At 39.4% G+C, this 24,966-nt stretch overlaps 1 protein-coding gene across 4 annotated transcripts in view; it reads left to right on the top strand.

The window, feature by feature from the left end:
• LOC310895776 (uncharacterized protein) overlaps positions 1-24,966 on the top strand; it is a gene marked incomplete at its 5' end in the record, with an annotated part of 669,112 nt that overhangs the window by 150,617 nt on the left and 493,529 nt on the right. The gene's annotated exons all lie outside the window — the stretch shown is intronic.

The raw sequence follows: 24,966 nt of genomic DNA, 5'->3' as shown, positions 1-24,966 counted from the left end.
CATCCACTGATCCAAAGCTCTGACCTCTGTGGAGTGCAATGGAGGTGGCACTGACATCTATATTTTTGGTGAACTGTTTTATATAAAATGCCTATCCCTATATATGGAGCCACTGGAGCATATGAAGTCACACTCTTGACTGAATAATTGCAGGTAAGCATAGTAAATAGAAAATCACTCCAGATTGGGCTATTGCGAAGGAATGTTAATGCAGTCCCAGGACCTTTCCTTACCTGGAATCACTACAGAACATCCTGATGAGGCAGTCGGATTGTTGACTTCACTTTTAAGGATTTCTCCAAAGAACAGACATTATTATTTCTTTTTTTCTTTTTCCTGTTTGCATATTATTAACTGAAAGAATCCATGTAGTAAAACAAAGTGAATAAAGATTGTTAACTCCCAGATATTATAAAGAGAATGAAGAGAATACAGTGAACTGGTAGCTTAATTGTATATCTTTCAAAGTGTTTGAAAAATATAGGCTTACTTTCTATACTTATTGCCTTTATTATCAGTACAATTTGTAACCAGAAATATATGAGAGTCAATTAAGGTTTTGAAGAAAAGTTTTCTTTTCTTTTCCAAATGAAAGTGTCATATATCATGCAATATCAAGTCTGGTGTTAGACTAGCAGAAATTTACTGCACCATGTCCCTGCAGTGAAAATTTGCAGCTAGATTAATGTCCCTTTAGCTGGCATTAAATCAATTTCATACGTATGCTCGTATTTTCAACAGAGTGACATTCTGCAATAGCTGATGTTTTGTAGGAGCAGCAAAGAAAAAAACTCCGTGGATTTTTTTCAAGTTTCATATATATATATATATATACACACATATCAGTGAACAACACACTTCATGCTTTGCTTTCTGCAAAAAAAGTCTTGATGTTTCAAAGTTAGCTAGCTTGCTTCTTGCTTCCTTTTTTTTTTTTTATACAAACTATTTATTATCAGTGCAGCTTCACACTGCTGAGAAACACCTGGAGTTGCATCTATATAATCTGGAAAGAATTGACTGTTTTTTTTTTTTTCCAGTTTATTGAAATTGCTCTTATACAACTTACACTTCAACTACTGTCATATGGGGATAAAACCATCATATGTCATCCAATGCAATGCTCACCGTGCTATCGCTGAATTCATCCTGGCTAGTTCTCAGCAGAGCAATGAGGTAACAACCCCTTTCATGACAAGACATACAAACTGCCCACCAGGGTCCTGTCTGTCCATGGGAATTTGTCCCCTGGGTTCAGAAGACCTTGCTGACCAGGGTAAAGCAATCTCCTGGGCAGGACCCACAGAAGGTCGCTTTTTCTGAACGCTCCTTCTGCAGAAAGGACATTGAGGAGAGCAGGAGTCAGCACTCAGGCTGTTCTCCCAGATCAGCTGCTGCAGCCATGGGAGTAGACACTACTTCTTTTTCCTCCCCCAGTATTTCTCTGAAATACATGCACAAGGAGTGGCTTGTGCAGCAGTGACATCACCATGACATCACTGGTGAACAACCCTCAGGGATTTTCTCTCCTCTTCATGGTAGGTAAAACCATACTGGTTGCCTTGGTAGTTAACAGCTTTAGCTGTTCCTCTTTCTGTTTTACTGGTGCCTCACTTGTTTGATATGACCACAGGCAATATGAATCCTTGGGAGAAGAGCTTCTGTGTGTAGGCATCTCACCCAGAGGATCTGATCTGAAAATGAAGTCTTCATTTTCTTCTCACTGTAGTAAAGAAGGAGTATATCCTATGGGCGGAGAAACCAGTACAAGTAAAAGGAGAATTGAGACCATGATTTGCAAGCAGCTCTGCTGTGTATTTGAAAATAAGGAATTTGCTGGTATTTAAGGATTTACAGATGTTTAAGTACAGGCATATTCTGCGATGAGGTGTTCATGGATATAGGGACACTATAGCAAAGGCAGCCTACATATATGGATATCCATAAATATGCTTACAGAAAAAAATATTCCTTTTCCAGCATTACCAAGGTCTAATGAGAGAACTGAGAACGAGTGCAAGTCTCCCTGGGTGACAGTCCATGGCAAGCGCTGATCTTCTGAGGGCCACCCTCAGGGACACAAATGAGCTGATCTAGCCACTTTGTTGTATGACCTCCAACATGTAGTATCCAAGCACGTCACAGCATCACCATCTCTCTATGAGATAGGAAACACTAGTTATGTTTTACAAAGGAAAGAACTAAAATCTGAGGAAGACTACCGGCAAAATTCAGCCCTGAAGCTTTGACTTTCCCTATATATATGCATTTTATGGCAGAATTAGTCTAGTCTGGAGAAGCAGCTCTTTCTACACACTGAAAATGGGTGGATGATGTTTCCTTAAGAAGCTGCTTGACACTGATGCGTTACTTCTGGGGTCTTTCTGTGAGTAACAAAACCCATCCATTAAAGTCTACCATGACCTGGTAAACTTGAGCTGTCTGAATGCCTGTTTTGCATCGAGTTTTATATCTTTCTGTGTCTTACCTATGTTGATTAATACCTCAGTCTCTGCGCTTCTAAGGGGCATCCAGAAACAATTCCTATTTTCCTTCCAAGCAGGCATTCAAATTAATTTTCTGGAAGGCTTCATATGCCTTTTGTCACTTATTTCTTAAACCTTTGTCCTGTCATGTTGAATACCTTTTGTCAGCAGAGTATGCAGTTAACATTTAATTACTGGAAAAAGAGAAGATTTTTTTTTTCCTGACATTTGAGGCAGCAAAATTATAGAATTAATACCTGGGTCAAGAAGAAACCGACCCATTAAGCATTTATTGTGGTAAATTGCTTGAATGACTTGCTTTCAGCTTTGGTCAGCAGTGTTGAGTGGAAAGGGAGGCCTCATATAGGCATTCATTATGGAAAAATAAAAGTGAGAATCAACAAAGGTCTTACAAGTATGGTTCCTTTCTACCGTTTACATCTTGGGGCTTTTTTTTATTATTTTATTTTTGTGTGATTATTATTTAATTTTCAGTACAAGGCAAACTATCCACTAGCAGAATCATAAATGAAAAGCTGACTGCAAAAATCCCCAAAGATTTGACAGCCTTGGAAGACAGATGATTTTTAAACAGCTGCCAGAAATATGCATGGAACAGCTAGTGTATATACCTCCACCTGCTTTATTGTTCTTGGGAAGGATTTTCAAAGTTTCCACATAGCAGAATGTCTCTCTAAACCTACAGATAAGCTGCACAGGACTTTTATTTCATATATTTCTCTTTTGGAATATGTGCTATGTGTTGTGTCTATTGATTCTTTAGCTGTGTTGTGCTTTGAGGTTTTATGATGGAAGAGTATAGGAAAATAAATTCTGAACATTATATTAGTTTTAGGCTTTGTTCTTTCAGCGTTCAGTTTTTTATTTTCTGTGATACAGTTTGGGTTTTGTTTATATATGCACACACACATATACCTGTACGCATGCTTCCTTTATCATTTCTATTGCCTATCTTGCCTTTTTCAGAAATCAGTTTTTAAAATTTCTGACTGTTCTCTGTGTCATATTTAATTTAATCCAATATTTATAACCAAGGTAAAGTGAACAATCACCCAGTGCTTTTATGTGCATGGTCTGGAGCAGTTTTCATAAATAAGGATTTAATAAAAAACTGGTTTCATTTTTTACATTCTAATTAAAAATTAAGAGGAAAATAAAAAATAAAAAAAAAAAGAAGAAGAGCAATAAAAACAGACCAAATTCTTCTCTCAGCTGCAAGCGCTAGCCAGATTGGATTTGCTAGATTTACTCTCATTTATAATATGCATAAAGGGGGAAAGCAGAGCTTGCAATAACTGTTTTAACAAAATGGTGAGCTAGCAGCAATAACAGAGTAGTAATTAAAAAGTGCACTCTTTTGAAGGAGCTCATATGCCTTTTCTCACTCACAGAGAAAAGTTACCTGAAAATTCATTAATCAGAAAACTTAGAGTTTTGCAAAGCAGCCAAGAGCTAAGCAGTCAGCAGGGAAATGTTTGCCACCATTGAATTACCGCAGCTCAGCTGACATGGCAGCGAGTTGTGGTGTCTCAGCCATGGTGACCACCTACCCCTTGCTGCAGTGTTGGGATCTTCCTTACCACTGCCCTACACCATTGTGTGGGGAATGGGAAAAATTGATGCAACGTGGACTTGGAATTTTCAGAAGTCTGTCCCTATAGCATTCAACCATGAAGCTCAAACTGACTTTTCTGAAACCGGGATCTCACCCCTGAGTTTCCAGAAAGATTGAATCAGGGTGCACAGCAATGAAAGCACAATCTCCTTTTCACCAACAGGTTGAGTGAGGCGATCCTTCCACACTATCCAGCACTGGTGAGGCCGTAAGTGGAGAACCGTGTTCAGTTCTGGGCTCCACAGAACAAGGGAGACATGGACATACTGGAGAGGGTCCAATGTAGGGCCACCAAGATGTCTACGGGCATGGAGCACCTCTCCTAGTAAGAAAGGCTGAGAGAGCTGGGGACTGTTCAGCCTGGACAAAAGGAGACTTGGAAATCTTTTTGATGTCTATAAATACCTCCAGGGAGGGTGCAGAGGGGATGGAGCCATGCTCTTTCAGTGGTGACAAGTGACAAGAGGCAATTGGCACAAAGTGAAACAGGAGGTTCCATCTAAACGTCAGGGAACAGTTCTTCACCGTATGGGTGACTGAACGCAGAGAGGTTGTGAAATCTCCTTCCCTGGAGATCTTTAAAAGCCTCCTGGATGTGGGCCTGGGCAACTTACTCTGGGTGTCCCAGCAGGGGGCTGGACCAGGTGACCTCCAGAGGTCCCTTCCAACCTCAACCATTCTGTGATTTCTGTGATTCTACATTGTTCTGGTGGGGACAATGTGGGACATAGAGTCATAGAATCACAGAATCATAGAATATCCTGAGTTGGAAGGAACTCATAAGGATCATTGAGTCCAACTGCTAGCTTCACACAGGACCACCCAAAAATCAGGCCCTATATCTGAGAGCATTGTCCAAACGCTTCTTGAACTCCAGCAGGCTCGGTGCTGTGACCACGTCCCTGGGGAGCCTGTCCCAGTGCCCGACCACCTCTGGGTGCAGAACCTTTCCCTAACCCCCAGCCTGACCCTCCCCTGTCCCAGCTCCATGCCGTTCCCTCGGGTCCTGTCGCTGTCCCCAGAGAGCAGAGCTCAGCGCCTGCCCCTCCGCTCCCCTCGTGAGGGAGCTGCAGGCCGCCATGAGGCCTCCCCTCGGCCTGCTCTGCTCTGGGCTGAACAAACCAAGGCACCTCAGCTGCTCCTCATACATCTTGCCCTCTAGACCCTTCACGGTCTTTGATGCCCTCCTTTGGACACTCTCTAATAGTTTGTCATGCTACTGTCACACACACCCACTGACAGCATTTTGAAAACCTAAAGACTGTTCCAAGATATTTTTTTTCTTTAACTTTCATCCCACTTAGTGCAGCAGGACACCTAAATCCAACTGAAAACATGGGAGGACATATTTTTTATGAGAGTCTTTACTGCATGGCACAAACAGTTCTGTTAGAGTGGAGGAGCCATTTAATTGCAATTAATTTAAATTAAATTGCCAGGGTTTGTCTGGGCTACAAAATTCTTTTTTTTTTTTTTTTTTTCTTCTCTCCTAGCACACTGTTGTGTACTGACTTTTGCTTCTTGATAAAACAGTGTCTCTGATAACTGACAAAAACAGTGGGTGTGTGAGAGTTTGAGAAGGTAGTTCGGGAAGACCTCTTTAGATGCCACCTCTGTTCTCTACATTATTATCCTGGTCAAGGGTAAATGGGTAAAAGCACTTGATAGGCACAAAACAAGAGAAAACAGTAATTTAAAAATGTTTATAAATGCATAATCCTTTTATTTTCTGGGAGAAAATAAATAAACAAGTGAATGCCCAAATATATTTTCACTTCTAAATTTGTCTCATGTTGAGTTATTTTGGGTGAATGTGAGAAAATCAAGGTACACTGCTTCTCGGGAAGGAAGAGGTGAGATTAAAATGACATTTGATTCCAACCCCTAGGCCATGATCTGTACAACAGGAAACGCCTTACAAATCAGTATGCCTTGTTTGAATCTGAATGGGTTATTTTGATATCTGGGGTTGCCATTTGTCCAGTTCTGAGAAAAGTTTTCTGCAGTGGGACTAAAACCCCACAATTATCACAGTGGAGGCAAATGCACAGTAGTGAAAGGACACAGCCATCTCACATTTTTAAAACCACAGTGTTCCTTATGGGACAGCACATCACATATGGAAGTGAAGCACTTTTATGTGTTAAATGCTTAAAAGTAAAAAGTCTTTGTCCTAAGGGAGGGAAAGAACTCTCTTATAAATTAAAATGTTCTCATTTGGATTTTTAACTAATTCCTCAGTGGGAAAAGAGTAAAATTAGAAATAGTATTTTTAGTGTGAGAACTGTGGATTTTAATGAAACTGTTTTCTTTAAGGAACAATGAAAAAAGTTTGCCATGCTTTTTGACTAGTACTTGTAAAATCATTTGTGCTCAGTCCTCAAAGGGCCTTGCAAATATTACCCAGGTGTCAAAGCACTGTGTGTGAGGGAGGCAGGCGGTATTCGGACTGATGGGATGGAGAATCAGAGAGGGAGCATGGGGCCATGGAGCTCAGAGTGACTGGCATCTTGAGGTTAGGTGTTAGCTCTAATACCATTAAGGCTGTATGGCAAAAACACTTCTGAGAATGGGATTGAAGCCACTTATTCTGTTAATGCTTTTGCAAATGGTGCTCATAATTTTGCAAGATAACCTTATGTGGATAAGAACTGGAGACAGACAGAGACTGGATGTGGCTTAAAGCTTTTTCCACAGTTAATTACTGCTAAAATATAGGATTATAATAAAGAAATCGGAGCATAACCTTCCAAAGATCATATTTATTTATGCTTTATATACCTATATATACCGACATTTATTATTTCCTGTTACAAGCAAGTCATAATAATCCCGTGTCTGGCTTCATAAAGTGTGTGAATTTGCAAATATGTCTGTATCAATATATAGCAATACAAAGTTGGCTAGCTTTTGTGTGCATCTAGCTGTATTTCTGCAGAGCTAATCTCATCTCCCATCCAATATAAAACTGTCAGGCTGTCTGTTATGCCAGGAGGCCACTTGTTTTTCCACTTGTAATAGTCAAACCATGGTTTGCAAGCAGTTCTTTAAGTCTATCTCATTCTTGCATCTGTCTCTGTGAGTGTGTGTGCATGTGTCTCTATATTTCTTTAGTTCTTTGGATTAACAAATACTGTGTTGGGAACTGACCAAGAAAACTTGTGGACTCAGCATGAAAGCTCTTCAGATACCACTAAACTCTGTTTCTTTTCAGACAGGCAGACAACGAGAGGCTAGGAGATAAAGTTTCTTGTTTGTTATAGCCTCAGTGCAGTACACCTTATGCTGATGCTGAAAAAGTTTTTAATAAAGCCTTATGGGATTAGGAAAGAGAGGTAGAAAAATAGTCTGCTTATATCAGAATCAATTAAGTATGATGAAATCCTTATTCTCCGATGATAGATTTTTAACAGAAATGAGTTTCCCTGCACTGTAGCTTAAAGCAAAGTCTGAGAGCTGAGTAAGTTGGGCCACAGAACTACAGCCTTTCTGTGACTACTAAACAGCATAAAAAATTATGATGGGAAACAAAAATCAAAGTAGTTATTTTGGCACTTTTATCATGCTATAAACAATTGCTCAGGTTTCTAAATATTCACTGATCTATATTTCTCTCCCTTTTCTTCACTCTTAAATTAGGTCAGCCTTTCAAAGCAAAGTTAGTCATTCTTCTCAGACGCAGAGCACTATTTGACTTGCCTTTTCACAGGCAGATCAAGGTGTTTCATTGTTGCCTGGCATGTGATAGTAATATTCTCCTCTAATAAAATAATTTTTTCCTCTAGAACAAAACCCAGCTTCTAAAGAACTAACCTTAAATAAATAAATAAATAGAAATAGTAAGGACCTCAACTATCAGAGATGTTCAACTTTGTTGCACTCAGCCTGAGTGAAGAGGTTTTCAAAATTGCATGTTTTTCCTCTTTCTCAATGTGATACTTATGTAAAAAGAAACCTCCCATATACAGTATTATACATATTGGAACATAAGCCTAGTGACTCTTCTGCAGAAGTGAGGTGGTAAGGTGGCAACAGACACCTCAGACTGTGGAGGTGCATCCAGTTTCATTCAGCAAGGGCAAAAATGGCAGACCTTTAGAAGTGTATTTCTCTTACCTGTAAGACAATCTCTGTATTGCTTATTAAATATGTATATATTTATACACACCAAATCCCATCCTACTGAAGCCTATTGATTATTTTTCCATTCATATGACTGACAGTGAATAGAGACCTAGTGTTGCTTCAGGATTAGCCTCTTAACAGAGGACTCTTCCAACCTCAACCATTCTGTGATTTTGTGAGAACACTGGAACATGAAGAGTTTGGTTGCTTTTTTCTACATGGAGAGGTCTGCCTTATTAGAGATAAACTGGGAAAGCATAGGTTCTGACAATGGCAGATGAAACCTGTTGGTCCTTGCATGATGTATCTTCCCCATAATTGTGTGCATGTGTATTTCCTATTAGCTATAACAGTTATGTATTGAGAGCAGATGTTATTTAACCAATAACTGTCTCATGCTATTACATCTAGGTTTATTTAAATACTGTTGCCTCTCCATACCATGTGAGCATCAGAGTGCAGCTTTCCACAACAAACCATTGAAAAAATGTTCATATTGCTGCTGATCATCAGAGTGCAGGGATGTGTTTCGGATCCATAACGCTGACTGTTTTTATGAAGCTGACTTCACTGATGTAAAAGTCTTGAACTGCAAAAGGTGAGTGTTTCACTTACAGCAAAACTGCAGTTCAAAATAATCTTAGATATGAGAAGGTGCACCTCTGTGTTAGATGTGTGCTTTGGCTTTGGCATGCACATAGGTGGGTGTTTGACCAGAGTTAATAAAAAGGCAGAGGTTGGAGAAAGAAAAAAAAATAAATATCTGCAACGAGTTTATTCCTGGGGTGAAAGTACAATTTGGTGTGAGCTGGGTTCTCTCACTTCTCCATTAGCAGTGTCCTGAAGTGTAACCAAGCTCACTTTTCAGCTCAGGGCAACAGGTCAGAAAAACCTCTGTGAGAACTCAGGGAGAAGTAATGGACAATGCTGTGTGCCATAAAAAAAGGCAGAGGGAAAAAAAAAAAAAAAGATACAGAGAAGGGAAAGTGTGGGAGAAGAAAACCAATAAGAAAACACATTTACTGTACAAGAGTAGTACAGCACAGGGAGCTGAAGTGAGTCAGGGAAAGGTAGGGGTTTTCTTATCACACGCATTTTTCATCTCAGTCTTCATCTCTTCCCACACACGAAAGCAAATGGATAGGCTCTGTCTATATAGCACAGGATTTCACATTTATCCTTGAACAGTGACTGCACATCTAGAAACTCAGGACTGTCCTAGGATCTGTCTCTTTTAGAGATATATGCCTCCTCCTCTTGTGCCCATGGACCTAATTCTTGAGCTACTGCAGGCAGAAGGAGAGATTTTTATTTTTTTTTATTATTATTATTATTTTAAATCAGCTACATCTGAATAACTGAATCTCCTCCTCCTGTACAACAAGAAGTTTCATGATGCAGAACATTTGGTCACAGCTAGCCCAGGGTATATAATATCCTTAAACTCACTTTGCATAAATACCCTTGTTGCTGGTTCTCCACTCTCTGGTCAAGAGGTTTTAATTAATGTAAGCTAATGCAGAATGGAGTGTTGTCTGCTTTCTTCCCCCCAGAGCCCTGGGATTCATCCCTGCTCCAGGGGGAAAATTGATAGTTAGGGGAAAGACACCAACCTCCATACAGACCCATTTTATGTATTTATCTGAAATACAAAACTGACTCACTTGCTAGGTAGACAACATAGACATTGAACACTAAAGGCCATATTTCCTAATTAGATGGCAGTCAGGAATCCAGGTCTGTGTTTCCATAGAATAACAGTACAGTTCATAGAATCATAATATGGTTTGGGTTGGAAGGAACCTTTAAAGATCATCTACTCCAGCCACCCTGTCATGGGTAGGGGCGTTGTTTTATGAATACATTCAGGTACTGCTTAAAAACACCTCTGTGCTGTGAGTGGGGTGGCATTCCTTAGAGGACTCCTTGGGGTATCATGACTAGGGTTTACCAGTGTCTGCCCAGTGCACAGGAGTCTCACGTGATCCTCCTGTTTCATAACCAGATTCTTTTTTCTCTTTAAGGTGACCAGGAGTCACCTCTGAGGGGGAGCGAAGTCTGTATCAATCAATGAGAAAACACATTAAACCATGTGTTCACTCTCTAGTTTTATAGAAATCCAAGTAAATTCAGTGACACTTGTCAGTACAAATCCATATTTATCCACACAGTTGCTTAATGTGGGTGCAAATGTGTGGCTGAATTAGATCTATACATATTTAAGCAGCTAGCTTTAATCATGTGGCTGACTTACTTTCTGGATAAATTTATTTATTTTTTTCCTGTATTTATTTAAGGTGCTGTGGATGGTAAGCTCATGTCAGTGGTTAAATCTACTGAACGCCCCACAGAGCAGAAGAAATGACCTTACTGACTGGGTCTTTAGGTGAGGGAGGGAATGTTGCTCTGATGTTTGTGTCTGGTGCTTCAACCTTACAAGGTCATTTTCTTGCAGTGCAGATGGCTGACCAACCCTCCGAAGGCCGAGGTGAGCAATTCCACAGGGGAAGCAAGTCAGGCATTCAAGAGATGAAGAGTTGTTGAATTCATGATACCTTTGTCTGCTTTTCTAACCCAAGCCCAGACTTAACAGATGGGTCCTGAGGTCTGTTTTTTGACCTTCTGTGCTGTCATTGAGGTTGGAAATCCCCACTGCAATTACTAGCAAGTTCCTTTGTTATGAACATTGACTCCCAAGGGGAAACATAGCCAAGAAACTAAGTAAGGCTGACATTGTGGTACTGAGATAAAAGTATGGACACAAATCTTTTTTTTTTTTTTTTTTGTGGGTGGGGTGGGGAATAATTTATTATTCCATTTTCTTGAGATTACCTTTCCTGGTCCTCCCCAGCTGTTAGTAATGAAAACAATATACGTAAAGGCTAATAGTCTAGTGCATGGGAAAATGTCAAGTATAACCAGAAAAAAAAAAAAGGAAGAAAGAGGAATGGGAGGAGGTAGTTCTGCCTTGCTACAGACCCCTCAGTAAATGTGCACAACACAGAATATGCTGCAAGCCCTGGAAAGATTTAAGCAGCAGGCCCTGATGTAAAGCTGAGTGGCTCTACATCCACTTCTGCAATTGCAGTCTTTGCTTCAGTTATATTATTCCTCCTCAGCCTGACTATGTTTTTCTATATTTCCCCTGTCTATTTTCTGAAGAGGCAATTGTTGTGAATGGTGGAGAAGGTTGAGTGCCTAACTGAAATAAAGGAAAATTAGTTTTTAAGGAGAGTAAATTGGATAGAATAGGACCCGTAAGGATAACAAGCTGGTGATAATTCAGTGTAGTCTTCCTGTTCTGTTCCTGTTTATTAAATATTCTTATTGACTTCTGCTTCTCAGTACTCTATGTGCTGTGGTGTACTAAATTACAGTAACGGAATATTCTGTCTACATATGCTGACTGGTCATTTGAGAGATGAGTGTACTTAAGACAGAAATGCTTTCCTTTAGTCCTTGCATCTTTGAAATGCCTATTATAAAATGCACATCTGTGAGAAGGCACTTCCCCCTGCCAAATGAGAGTTAATGCTGGAAAAGCTAGAGAGCTAAACAAAAGAAAAATCTTTAAGGAGGAACCTCCTTTCTGACTCACAGTTCTCTTTCCGAGCCATAGCTAGAATTATGAGTAGGAATTAATGCTGGTGCTTCCATGCCCACACCCTTTCTCCAATAATGAAGTCCTACCACACAAATGTTCCAGAAAGCTCAGTTTCCCCTTGTGGAGATCTAGAAGTGCCGATGGACAGCAAATTTTGCTCTCTCTTGCTTGGGGAAGAAGATGTTCTGAATGCCAGCCATTTCTGGCAATGGAGGGTAAATTACACAAGGCTGAGGAATGCTCTCAAGCACAAGCATGCATATATTCATGATGTTTAACCGTTATCACTCTCTCTGGAATATCTTTGACTGGTACATCTGACACTCTTTTGAATAATGCTTGGATGTGTCATGGGGAATAACATAAACCAGTGACTTCTCTCAGTAGACTACGCAGATGAGGTCATTGTGCTCTGGAGGGAGGATTCTCTCTCCGTGGAATTATACTGTGATTTTATAGCCAGACAATGGGTCTTGGCCAATTTTCTTTGCTACTACAGAATAGATGAGAAGTTCCAATTTTTTCCCCTTTTCAGACAAAGGGGAGAAGGGGAAATTTTACTTCTTTCCCTTCCCTAATTTCTCTCTTCCTTCTCTTTTTATTTATTTATTTTTATTTTTTTCCTGTAAAGTGGCTGACTTTCATTGCTTATTGCCCCAGAGTACCCTGTCCCTGGGAGTATTTGCTGAGTTATAGCTCAGAGGGTTTCCTTCCTGATGAACAAATTGAAACCAAGTCCCCAAGGTCCAGGCAGTTCTGTGGCCATTTTACAAATGTGACCATTTTACAACAGCGTGGTATTTCTTCCTGCTGCATTTTTTTTTTTTTGCGTCACTCCTATTTGACGTGCTGATTGTGCTCTGAGAACATTTCTTGCAAGAAGCTCCCAGAGGAGAAAAATGAGGGGAGAAATACCTTATTTCCAAGTCCCAGTGAAGCCTGTGTGTTAATCATATATTGAACTGCTCAGCAAACTGCTCAGGACAAAAGAAAATGCTTCTCCACTTCCTCTGAGATAGAACTTCCAGGCTCATGAGGCATTTGAGAATGAAAATACTTATGTTGATGGACTTCAAATGCCTCCAAAGATGGATGGAAACAGAACAAACTTAAAATGGTAATGTATGTATATATACTCCACCTCTTGGCGCTCCTGTATCTCACCTTATAAGACTGCCTTTATTTCCTGAATAAGTGATGGAAATTTGTCCTGTTTCTCTTACATGACCATTCACTGTCTTGCGTTTACTCAAGTAAGTATAAGTCTAAGTGCTCTGCCTTGCTTAGCTATCTGTGCAGCAGAGGCTAAATCTGCATCCAAAAGGGAATTCAACATCTACAAATTCAACATGCACTGAGTAATTTGGAGGCAGCAAACAGCAGCTGTTCAGAAAACATTCAGCTTGTTGTCATTGATCTCTGTTTTCCATTTGGAGTAGCATTTTTTTAAATTATTATTATTATTATTATTATTATTATTATTATTATTTAAAAAGCAAATACAGCCCTCTTCCATTGAACTGGGCCCTGGGGCCCTACAATTCTCACCAATGCTAAAAGAATTTCTTTTACCTTAGAAAACTGTAAAGTATAAAAAATTTCTTTAATGGGGAGAGACATATTTTTCCAGAAAGAAGTAGTCAGATTTTTATTTATTTTTATTCACTTTGTATAAAATTATATCCATGTATGAGATAAATCTATCTACCTAATGACTGAGATATCATGCCTAGACAAATTCCTCAACTGGTACCCCAACTCAGAGAAATGTCTGGGAGCAGAAAAAGTGATTCTAGTACATACAAGTTTCAGGTTTTATACCCCTGGGATTCTTTCAAACAATTATGGCTCTGCAAGCGTTTTGCTTCATTTTTCCCATACGCAAACATATTTAATTTGTTTGGTATATTTAAAGCAAAAGGCTTGGGAATTTTCTAAGCCTTCTGATTTAAGGAGTCCCTCAGCTCCAAAGTGTAGTCTTCAGAAAAAAAAAAAACAATAGATGTTATCTCCCATGTTTGCATGAGAGGTACTGTAAATTATGAAACAAACCTGTCAGGTTTGTATCTTTTTCAGGGTCAAATCCATTCCATGTAATTCAGGTGTCTATTTTATCACTGTCATAGAGAAAGGAAATTAAGGAAATACAAGTGACCCAGGTGACAATAGCCATTTGGGCAGAGCAGATTTTTTTTTTTTTTTTTTTTAAGATTCAGAATTTCAAGACTATATGTCTCCTTTTTGTTTTTTGTCACTCATAGGGACTGAACCTAGAAGAGGTCTTCTGAAATACTCTCTCAAGCCTGTTCTTGCAGAAAACTTCACTGTTTAACCTTTAATTCAATAAACTCACAGAAATCTCAGATATATAGGCACATTGTAAAGCACTGAATTTCCTTTCAAGACCCAAATGTCTTGAAAAATATCTAAAGAGTATGAGTTCTGACCACTTAGCTGACCTTGGTTTGAGTTGGGCTACATGATCTCCATAGGTCCTTTCCAACCTGTATTATCCTCTAGCCCAATCATCCCCATGTAAAAGGGCACTGAGAGGTCTACAGGCCACCCATGAGACACATAGGTGGCATCAGTAAGGGATTCTATTGAGAATTTACTTCTCATAACCCTTCTGTAAAATTTGATAAGACCATAGCTTTTTGCTAACTACACGAATGGCTGTTATTTTGTTATACCATGTTCATTTCACTGAGGTTCTTCTGCTTCTTGTGTTTATGCCCAAAAATGATTCAAAGCAGTTCTACAGAGATGCCAACAGTTGGAACAGAAAGAGACAGGGAGTAGTAAAAACCTGTCAGTAAGAGAAGAGGATGGAGAAACAAAATTGGATTTTCTTTTTTCCTTTATTACCACTACAACCGTTTCTTTTGGCTTATGTTAATCATTAAAAACTGAAATCTCCAGACTGCTAGACACATACCACAAGGAATATGTGATCAGGCTTCCATCAACTGTAGTATATTCTTGACTTTAGCACATTCCTGATCTGTACAGAAGGAAGAAAGAAGATATCATGGCAGGAATGCATCTCTTCACCATGTGTGCTAATGGCTTGTTAAGTGCAACACTGTATGGACCAGTTAGTCACTCTGCCTTCTCCCCTCCCGGCAAGACAGGAGCTGCATCAAGCAAAGCACAGCAAAGGCAAAGAAGGTTAAATACTTGTCAGTAGCACTTCGGTTCTGAGTGGTCCCATGGCCAAGAGGCAGAGAGTATTGAAGGGGAACCTGCTTATAAGTTTATGTCTCTGGTGTCAGCAGCATGTCTGACCAAGGCTTCTAAGTTTCTGTTCCTTTTCCTAGACCACTTCACTTATATCCCAGATAGGAAAGCAGATTGCTGTTATTGTCACAGTCCCAGTTTTTGAACCTTTTCAAGTGTTGGCATCAGAAAGGAGGGTGAAGGGCTAAGATCATTTTTGTTCTGGGAGCCAGTCAGTTCTTCTATTTGTGCTAGGGAGAGAACAGTCAGCATATATCATAGGGACTCCTCAGCAAGATTTATCTTAAACTCGGCCACCCTGAGCAAGCATATCTGCCTGTCATGTATTTTGCAGATATCCTGGGAAACCCACCTCCAGCTCTGCTCCTAGGTCCATATAACTATACATTGCTCTCAGTGGAAAGTCTGGGGTAAAACCATAGCTTTTCCTATACTTCTTATTGATTACACACCTAATGATGGTGGATTGCAGGGACCTTTTAAAAATCAATTTTTATAATCATATGATTCTATGATTTTTGAATCATAGAATGATTTGGGTTGCAAGGGACCTAAAAGATAATTTAATTCAACCCCCCCTGCCATGGGCAGGGATGCCTCCCATCTTCAAACAAGAAGAGCACAGTTATAGACAGAGAAAGCTAAGGAAGGACTGGTGCATTTGGCAAAACACCAATACAAGTCAACATGACTACAGATGTCTCCACAGCAGAAGTCCTGGTCCTGCAAAGGGTGACAATATTGTCAGTTGGATATCTAGGAAATAAAGCTTTATCTCACAGCTGTCTTTCTCTGTTGCCTCAACTCCAGACTGTGTAATTATTTCCTGACCAAGATGCAGTCACTTTAGCTGCTGTGGAAGATATGGTTGGAAAAGATATTCTCTTGAATTTCTGCTTCTTTAACATTACTTTTGTGAAAGCAAATAACACCAAGTATTATATTTCAATGTCATTATTAATGTAGTGACACTGATGTAATCACTGATGTGATTATAGTGCACTGTGCACAAAAGAATGGCTCTTCTTGGTCGGGCTATAGCTTGTAAGAACAATAACTTGTTCCTGACAGCTGATAAAGGAGAGAAGACAAGAAAAGGCAAGAGTGACACTTCTCCTTCCTAATTCGCAGAAATTAGCATTTTAGGAATTTATCTAGCTGGGCACCGAATCTGTATATTTATGTTTAATAGCTGTTGATAGGCTTTGTTTCCAAGAATATGTCAAATCATATTTTGGCATCTCTGAAATTGTGTTTCAATGAGTTCCGTTATGTCCTTGGGCACTATATGAAAATATAAATCAATTTGATTTTTGCCAAATACATATCTCATAATTTCACTTGTATCTCTACTCCTCTGTATTCTTAGGTTGTGAGAAATAATGCATGATCATTGCCTATTTCCTTTCTTTGAGATTTTCAAAACATATTTTCTGCTATCATATCCCCCATCATCTCTTCTCCAGACAAACACTTCATCTGCTTTTTAATATCTGTTCAGATAGAAGATGGTCCATCTCTTTGGTTATTCTTTTTCCCCTTCTTTGTACTTCTTCCAGTTCCGGCATATCATTTTTTTTTTTTGTGATGTAGGGATGAGAATTGCATGCAGTAAGATGAAAGAGTATTGAATTGAGTTTTTTTTTTTTTGTTTTGTTTTTTTTTTTTTTTCAGATTAGCATAATGGTGATTTCTTTTTTCTTCTCTGTGCCTTTTTCTGTAACTACTCTGGTTTCACTTACTTTTCTGTCTGCTCTTGAGCACTAAGAAGACATTTTCAAGAAGGGCAGCAGTGTGTCCTTGTAAGGAAGAATCTATGTTCAACTGTGTTCTATCGAACAACCGTATTTTTAAAATATATATGCAGAAGTAGAAGGGTCTGTCTCAGTTTTTTTTTTTTGTCTTTTTTTTTTCATAAAGGCATAAGTTATGATAGACAGCAGTAACAGAAGACAGATTGAAAGGTATGTTATGAGGTCTTTCTAGGTAGACTTCTTCCTGGGCTTGAGAAGAGTTTGTTTGAGGTGGCTGGGGGTCCACATTGAATGGGTGCATACAATACATCTTTCATTCCTCAAGTGTGGACATGCCCAAGAAAACCCTGATTTTAAGAGAGATGTTGCATGGCTGTGACAGAACCTGACACAAGGCTGTTTTACATATGGCTGCAGAAGCACGATACAGTGCTGTTATCACAGTTGTACATGGGAAGCCAAAATATAACTTAAAGAATCCAGAGGCAAAAAGAAAGAGGAAGGAAGGAAGGAAGGAAGGAAGGAAGGAAGGAAGGAAGGAAGGAAGGAAGGAAGGAAGGAAGGAAGGAAGGAAGGAAGGAAGGGAGGGAGGGAGGGAGGGAGGGAGGGAGGGAGGGAGGAAGGGGGGGAGGAAGGAAGAGAAGGAGAAGGAGAAGAGAAGGAGAAGGAGAAGGAGAAGGAGAAGAGAAGGAGAAGGAGAAGGAGAAGGAGAAGGAGAAGGAGAAGGAGAAGGAGAAGGAGAAGGAGAAGGAGAAGGAGAAGGAGAAGGAGAAGGAGAAGGAGAAGGAGAAGGAGAAGGAGAAGGAGAAGGAGAAGGAGAAGGAGAAGGAGAAGGAGAAGGAGAAGGAGAAGGAGAAGGAGAAGGAGAAGGAGAAGGAGAAGGAGAAGGAGAAGGAGAAGGAGAAGGAGAAGGAGAGAACAAAAAAAAACAAGAAAAAAAGAAAAAGAGAAAAAGAGAAAAGGGAAAAATAGTAAAAGAAAAAAATAGAGAAAAAGAAATGGGAAACCCAGGACTTTTATTTCAAAGAGATTGTGTGTGAGATAGTTGTTTGTCTGCAGGTTATGGATAATTTTGGAGCGGAACTCATGGCACCTGTTCAAGATACCAGGACAGAGGGTGTTGTTCACAGAGGGATAGAACTGTCCTTTATTGATAACTCCAGCTCATTCAGTATAAACAAGCTTCTCTTCCATCTGTGCAGCATCCTGTCATTGCCTGAACAATGCTGAAAGGAAAATCCTACGCCCCACTTACTTCCTGCTCCTGACATATGAAGCGCCAAGAGATTGAAGGCTGCACATGGTGGAAAAGAAAGAAAAGAAATGAGGTAATGGATAAGCATAGCACAACTTGCTTGTCTTGCTGACTCCTCCACTGATGACAGAAAAGTGAGACCTAAAGGTGACTCTTTTGAAAGCCATTATGAAAAAATGTAGGTGTTATGTTATGCTCTGGTTATATTGCAAAGCAGAAGGAATGGAAGGTGGGGGTCATTTGTTTGTCATTTGTTTGTCCCAGAACCCTACATTGATGAACCAAAGGAACACCCCAATTATAAGTGGGTCTGAGGTGCCAAGGTGCTAGGTGGGGAATACCACCTTTGTGCTTCTTGAAAACATGCAAGCTGAGTATTCCAGCGTGGAAAGAGAAAGGGGAAGACAGAGAGATGATACCTGTGGACCTGAACTACTCATAAATCAGTAACAAGAGCTGCAATGGAAGAAAACTCTGCATACAGAAAGTATGAACAGTAAACCTATTTTATTCCTGCTATCCCTACCAAAAGTCATCTGAGAGATAGGCATCACTCATATATTGAAGGTTTTTACTCACTCAATTCCTTGTTCTTTCCTGAAAAAGGAAAGCAAACAAACGTGTTTCTGGAGATCTAGGAGAGACTTTTCTTCATGCAAGTGGCAGTTAGAAACTGCGTGTTCCCATGAAAAGACAGCCTTTTGAATTCCCACCTTCAAATAACCTTAAAGTCCCACAGCCTCACTGGAGAACAGAGGTTACTCAGCCCCTCACATGATAGAAGGCAAAGTACTTAATGGATGCAGTGAGGCTTGGCGCAGAAGACTGATCTCTCCGGGCGAATGGCAGTAAACTCACCGGCCTTTTGTACTCCCGTGTTTGCTGACAAGATGAACAGTTCACTGCACTGCTAATCAGAAGCATTAGCAACAATAAGCGGTTTTAGCCCATTCTTCATTCCCTAGTCCCATAGCTAGTGTTGTACATCATTCCCAGAGGAAAGTAGTGTTTTAGGATTATGCAGGATGCCTGGTTAGTGCATAGTTAATGGGGAGAGACATATGCTGAAGTCCTTGTGTAGTAATTCCTCCCCATATAAGAAAAGCATCCAGACTAAGACAGGTATTCAAATTGAGCTCTTGTACTGTTCTGGAAATTTTGAATTTTACTAATAGCACCTCTTCTCTCTCCAGAGAACCAGCTGGTGTATGCATGTCTCCAGGTGTAGGCTCCAGGTTGTGGCTCACAACCCACATCCCATTGTGTCTCCAATAGGAAGTAATTGCTGGATGAACCCTAAGGATGACTTAAGCCTAAAAGCTTCTAAATCCCAGGGAATATTTTACAGATCTTTCCTCAGAAATTCCTATTCCTCTCTCAGCTTTGTGGAACTAGTTTCTAATTGTTCCCCAGGCATTGTACAAGAAGCTCGGGCATCTAATTCAGGCTTGGCAATTTGGCTGAGAGTCTACTAAGGCTTAGGTGTTGAGAAGCTGCCCTTGCTGCATTCCTCTGAAAGACTTTTACAGTCTCTTCCTACTTTAGGGTCACAGCAGCTCATATCCTTAAATATCTATGTCTGCAGCACCTTCTCATTTTAGAGCTAAAGAAATGACAACCAGATCCTCAAAACTCTGAGGAGACTAGTGGTTCAGCAAAAGCATCTTGTGAAAAGAAATGTCCAGCCAACAGTTCAGTTCCTTTCTTTTCCTTGTGGCATCCCATCATAATAGCCCAGAATTTAGGCCTTTCCTTTTAAACATGAAAAAAATATTTTAGATGGCAGAAGGTTAAATTCTGATCTCGTCAACCAACCCATGACTTTTAGGTTGATTCTCCATTTGTTTTCACTGGTATGAGTACATACGTTGAAAGCAGTAGAGCTATACGTGGGTAATGCTGACTTAACTGGAGAGTCGGGCCTACAGCTTTATTGATGTTCTTCTAAACATATGAACAAGATGAATAACAAAAAGCAAACAAACTGGCATTTGATGTCATCTCATAGAAAAAATTAACACTTGTTATGAAGTGTCTGTTCTGATCAAGAAATTCAGTTTTGGGTCTTGCATAGGAATAGGTAATCCCTGCTGAAGAAATCAGTACTGTTGCCAACAAAAAGTAGAATATATAGAGAAAACAGTTAATAAAGTTATTAACAGTAATGGTAACAACAACAACATTAATAGCATCTTCAATTTTAGTAAGGGACAAATAAAGCTAAAGTTGATACACAGCTTAAGGCAAAGGATATTCTACCCTACATTTTGTTGATGGTAGTATATCACTGTAGGAGGTGCTAAATCTGGTTGTAAAGTGACTGAAAATACAGAAAAGCACATGCATCAGAACCTGTCCTTATTAAAAACCATTTTGCTCTGACTTTAGAAAAAACAGAATATTGGTTTCTAAAAGCAGATTTTAGCCTCACAGATGACTCTGATCATATACTTATACAGTGCTATAAATTGCTAATGGGCTTGTGGATTCTGTGAAGCAGGAAGGAATTGGTTGGAAAAGTGCTGTTTTCAAAAGAGCTTTTGAGAGGGAAGAAGGGAACATAATCAGGAGTCTTACAGAAATCCAAGGTCACAGGCATGGAGCAGAATGTCAGGGAAGGGAATGAGAAGAGAAAAAGAAGTTAGAAGGGTGAGAAGTGAGGATGGGCAGAAGAATGGTTAACAGTAATGGCAGAAATGAAAAAGATGTCAGAAAATGTTAATCACGTGGCAGGGACTTCAGATGTCCCTAGCTCTATGTCTAAGCCACTTTGCTGGTACTCCCTTTCATGATTCTTAACTGGGACCATCTCTTCATATTTGTAGAGACTTCGGCACAATAGGGACCTGCTCTCTGTTCTCTTAGATCTCCAGGCATCATCATCACACAACTAATTAACAGCAGTAATAAATGATACTGTATTGCCTCTTAACCCTCTGCATTTAGTTTTCTGTGGGCTGCATTAAAAATAACAAAAATTAAAAAAAAAAGAAAAAGATTAATAATCTTCAGTCAGAGTGAAACTCTGGAGAGATGACACCATCTGGATGATTAGTACTTGTTTCATTTGTATGTTGAACTCGGTACTCTTCCGGCACTAATTATTGCATACCCCTCCTTATACCATGACTTCTGGGGCTGTGTGTGTGATATAAATAGCAGACTAATGACATGCTGCATGTTGCTCAGGAGACCTCATGTTAGTTTACAGCATTTCTCTGATTATTACTTTTTTAATAGAGAGAAGATAAAATACTGATCTCGCAAGCAAGACATGAGAGCCTTAATTTGTTCACATTTTTCTAAGAGCCAATGCATGATGAAATATTTATACGTTCCTCTCTGACTGTAGCATTTTGAATGTGCTGGGTTGTTTATTGTTGTAGTTAAGAACCAAGGGAGAAAGAAGTGCTGGAGCATTAAGTAGCAGGATATCCATGTCAAGTGTGAAAGTAAAACAGGAATAACTAAAGTAAACCTAAACATGTATGGGGCTAAGGGGCTGACTTATCCCATATGGATAAAGAAATTCACAATTTGTCAACTGGTGGAACATTTGTGGAGGAAGTCACAGAGTCAAACACTGTTCCTAATGCTTGAAAATCAAGGCAAACATAAGGTTATTAAAATGGCATGTAATGCCAACTAAAATAATGAGGTTTGCCATCTTATAGAGGTGTAACAAAAATTGTTCAGAATGAGGAAGAGGAAGCAAAGAGAGGAACCAAAGCCACAGACTGGCACAGTGCTTTTGTAGCCCTTCGAAGTATAGACCACTAGACACTGGGGTAATGAGATGTCCATACTTTGGTCACTTAATCTAAATGTGACCTGGCAACATGCTATCCTCCTAAAAATTCACTCTGGCATGTTCAATTCTAGCAGTAAATTTACAGTGTACAAAGATCATTAACTGATGATAAGTGCAGTGAGGGTTGGTGTGGCATTTCCACTTTCACAATGACATTTTGGTGGGTTAACTCATTCTCCAAGGGTGAGTTAATAAAACTTTATTGTTATTCATTCTTTGTTTGTACTGGGACTAGCAAAGACTTGTTTCTCCCTGTACACAATGCAATTTTAGTAAAGGATTTAAGAATAGTGTCATGTAAAGCAAACAAGTCTGTATTCTGGCTTGAAGATCAGACTGATAATCAGAGGAAGATTTAAGACCATATCTGCTGATGATCTTTGCTGTAATTCTCTTGCTTGGCCATTACCTGCTCAACACAGTCCTGGGCACTTTCCTTGTTGTAGATCAGCATCTCACTCTCTGTTCAGATCTCAGCCCAGTGCTTCTTGTTTGTCTGTCTGTAACTCTCCTCAAATACATGTTTGAACCACGGAGAGCTCTCCAGCAGCAATCATGAAATATCCTGTTCTGACCTTTAGCCAGAAATTTCCCATCCATCCTTTCCTTGTTATTGCTCACAAGTAATGGGACAACCTTGGAAGGGAAGACTGGTAGTCTGTAGGCTGATTCCCAGCAAAGATATGCAAGAGAATCTGAAATATATCCTAAGATTGTGCCCAGAGGACACAGACAGCACTGAGTAGGCATAAGGGAATAAAAGATAAAGGCAACTTACAGCTTTTCAACTGCTAAATATTAGGTCAGGATGCTGGCTGTCAATCTCTCCTGACTCATCGGTCTTCAAATTATCCAAATGCTATCCTGAAAATTTAAGCTGACTGAAAGCAGGTTTAATTTTCTTAGCTCTATTTTGTACTTCACAGACCTGCAGAAGGCTGCAGCACACATCTTGAAAAATAGTATTAAACATTTGCCATTACAGAGATTCTGGTTTTGGGTTACAGTGGGGTAGGAATTTAGGGAGTCTATGGGGACTGGAAATACTGTGTTAGAGCATTTAAAGTAAAGGTGACCTGCTTCTCTTCCTCATCATCCACTGTGCTCTGTCTCCCCCTTGACCTTGCTTTGTCAGCTAGCCCAGAAAATAAAAGGACTATTACATTTTTCTACACTCCTTGGGGTTTCAAGTCCTTTATCTCTCCTTAAGTCTTCACATTCACAAGGTCCAAGGACCAAGTATAACGCAAAGAGAGGGAAGGCTCCTTGCAACGTTTTCTCATCTGCTTGCGCACCCATGCAGTACTAGCTGCAATCCAGACCCTCTGTGATTCATAAACTATCTAATTCTCTCTTTAAAACTCTCTCTTAAATCAAAGAATTTTGTTTCATTGCCTCCTGCTGCATGAAGGTCAAAGCCTAGTGGTGCATACTTCACTGATTCTTTATCACAGTGCCCTCTTCAAGACTGGTTTTCATTTGCCGTGTATCGGTTTCCACTCCTGTCTTCATATAATTACAGGAAGGTGACATGAACAACCCCCCTTCACCTGCGTGAATGTCTGAAACACCGTCTGAGAGTCCACAGGTAATTAAGATTTTAAACTTGCTGTTCATGTAAAAGGATTTTTTTTTTCTTTTTTTCCTAAAGAGACCTTAGGTGCCATAGCTTAGACTTTAGATTGTTGAATATATCAGCTACAATGAATTTGAGAATAAATGCTTCATTTTTTTTTTCCTGCACAAATTACTTTATCCTCAAATAAAAGAAAAACAAAGAATCAAAAGAACAAAGAATGTATAATATTAATAAGGAACTGAAATAATTATTTTAAAATAAGGAAAATCATATACTCTAATACTTATATGCTACATTCAGGACAAAAAAAAGGCAAGTAATTCTATTCTAATATTATCTCTTCATTCAGAATATAGGATTTTATGGATTTCACAAGGCACATAAAAAGGCACATGTTCCATTACATTTACAGTATTCCATTTTTATTGCATACAGTGAAGAAAGATGATGCAAAATGAAATTGGAAGTTCTATACTCCAGATTTATTTGACTTCTGATTGGCTGTTGTAAGTGCCCAAAAATGTCAAAGGAAATAACTCCGAAATTGTATTTGTTGACACTGTACACAATGTACTGCTAAAAATGCTACGATTTTTATGTTAAAGAACTGACATGCCGAAATGTAAATGACTATAATGAATAATGCTAATACTGAGAAGCGACATTGTAATTTAGCTGACTGACCACAAATACTAAAGATTGATCTTCTTGTATTAGGCAAATGATAAGGCCACACATGAGCATAGCTAGACCTACAGATACTTTTGCCAGCACCTACAGTGCCAGCTATCTGAATGAGTGATACAGGTAACCCGAGGGTAGAATATATATACAGCAATATAACTGCCTGAATACAGATGCAGAGCATCTTATATACATTGTCAGGTGTAGACAGATCCCGTCCAACGTCTCAATTGGATTATTTATTTATTTATCTTTAATCATAAGAATTTGGATCTAGGGCTTTTGAGACACATGCAGGTAGGTACCTTGAGTCTGCCTATCAATAAGTATAAACAACGATGCTAATATTTGTGCTCAGGGAACAAATGCCTTTTGGTGCTTTCCTGTTGGCATTACAGGTCCAGAACATTAGTCTTTGCACCACTTGTTGCTTCTATTACTTTAATGCTAACAAACAGTTTTGAAACAGTTTGCTGTGAATTTGTTTACAGGCTACAAGTAACCCGAGGAACAATGGATTTGTGCAGTGAAAAAGACTTCTCTGAGGTTAAGGTGGAGCAGTACTACTTGGAGAAGCTGTGGGATTTCCTAGAGCAAGGAAATAATGTTTTCCCTGCCCTGGGACTCATTCTACTCTTGCTGAAGGCAATGACAGAACTTCCACTGATTTAATTGAGTCAGAATTAAGCTCTTGGATAGTAAACTCCCTCTGTTATTTGTAGTTTTTTTCTTTTGTTGTTGTTGTTTTTGTCTTTTTGCCTGTGTTTATATTTCAAAGAATATGCAAATCCA

This window comes from Anser anser (assembly GCF_964211835.1).
Source record: "Anser anser genome assembly, chromosome: 2".
NCBI lineage: Eukaryota > Metazoa > Chordata > Aves > Anseriformes > Anatidae > Anser > Anser anser.
Note: the sequence above shows the minus strand (reverse complement) of the source record. Positions and strands in the feature narration are given on the sequence as shown.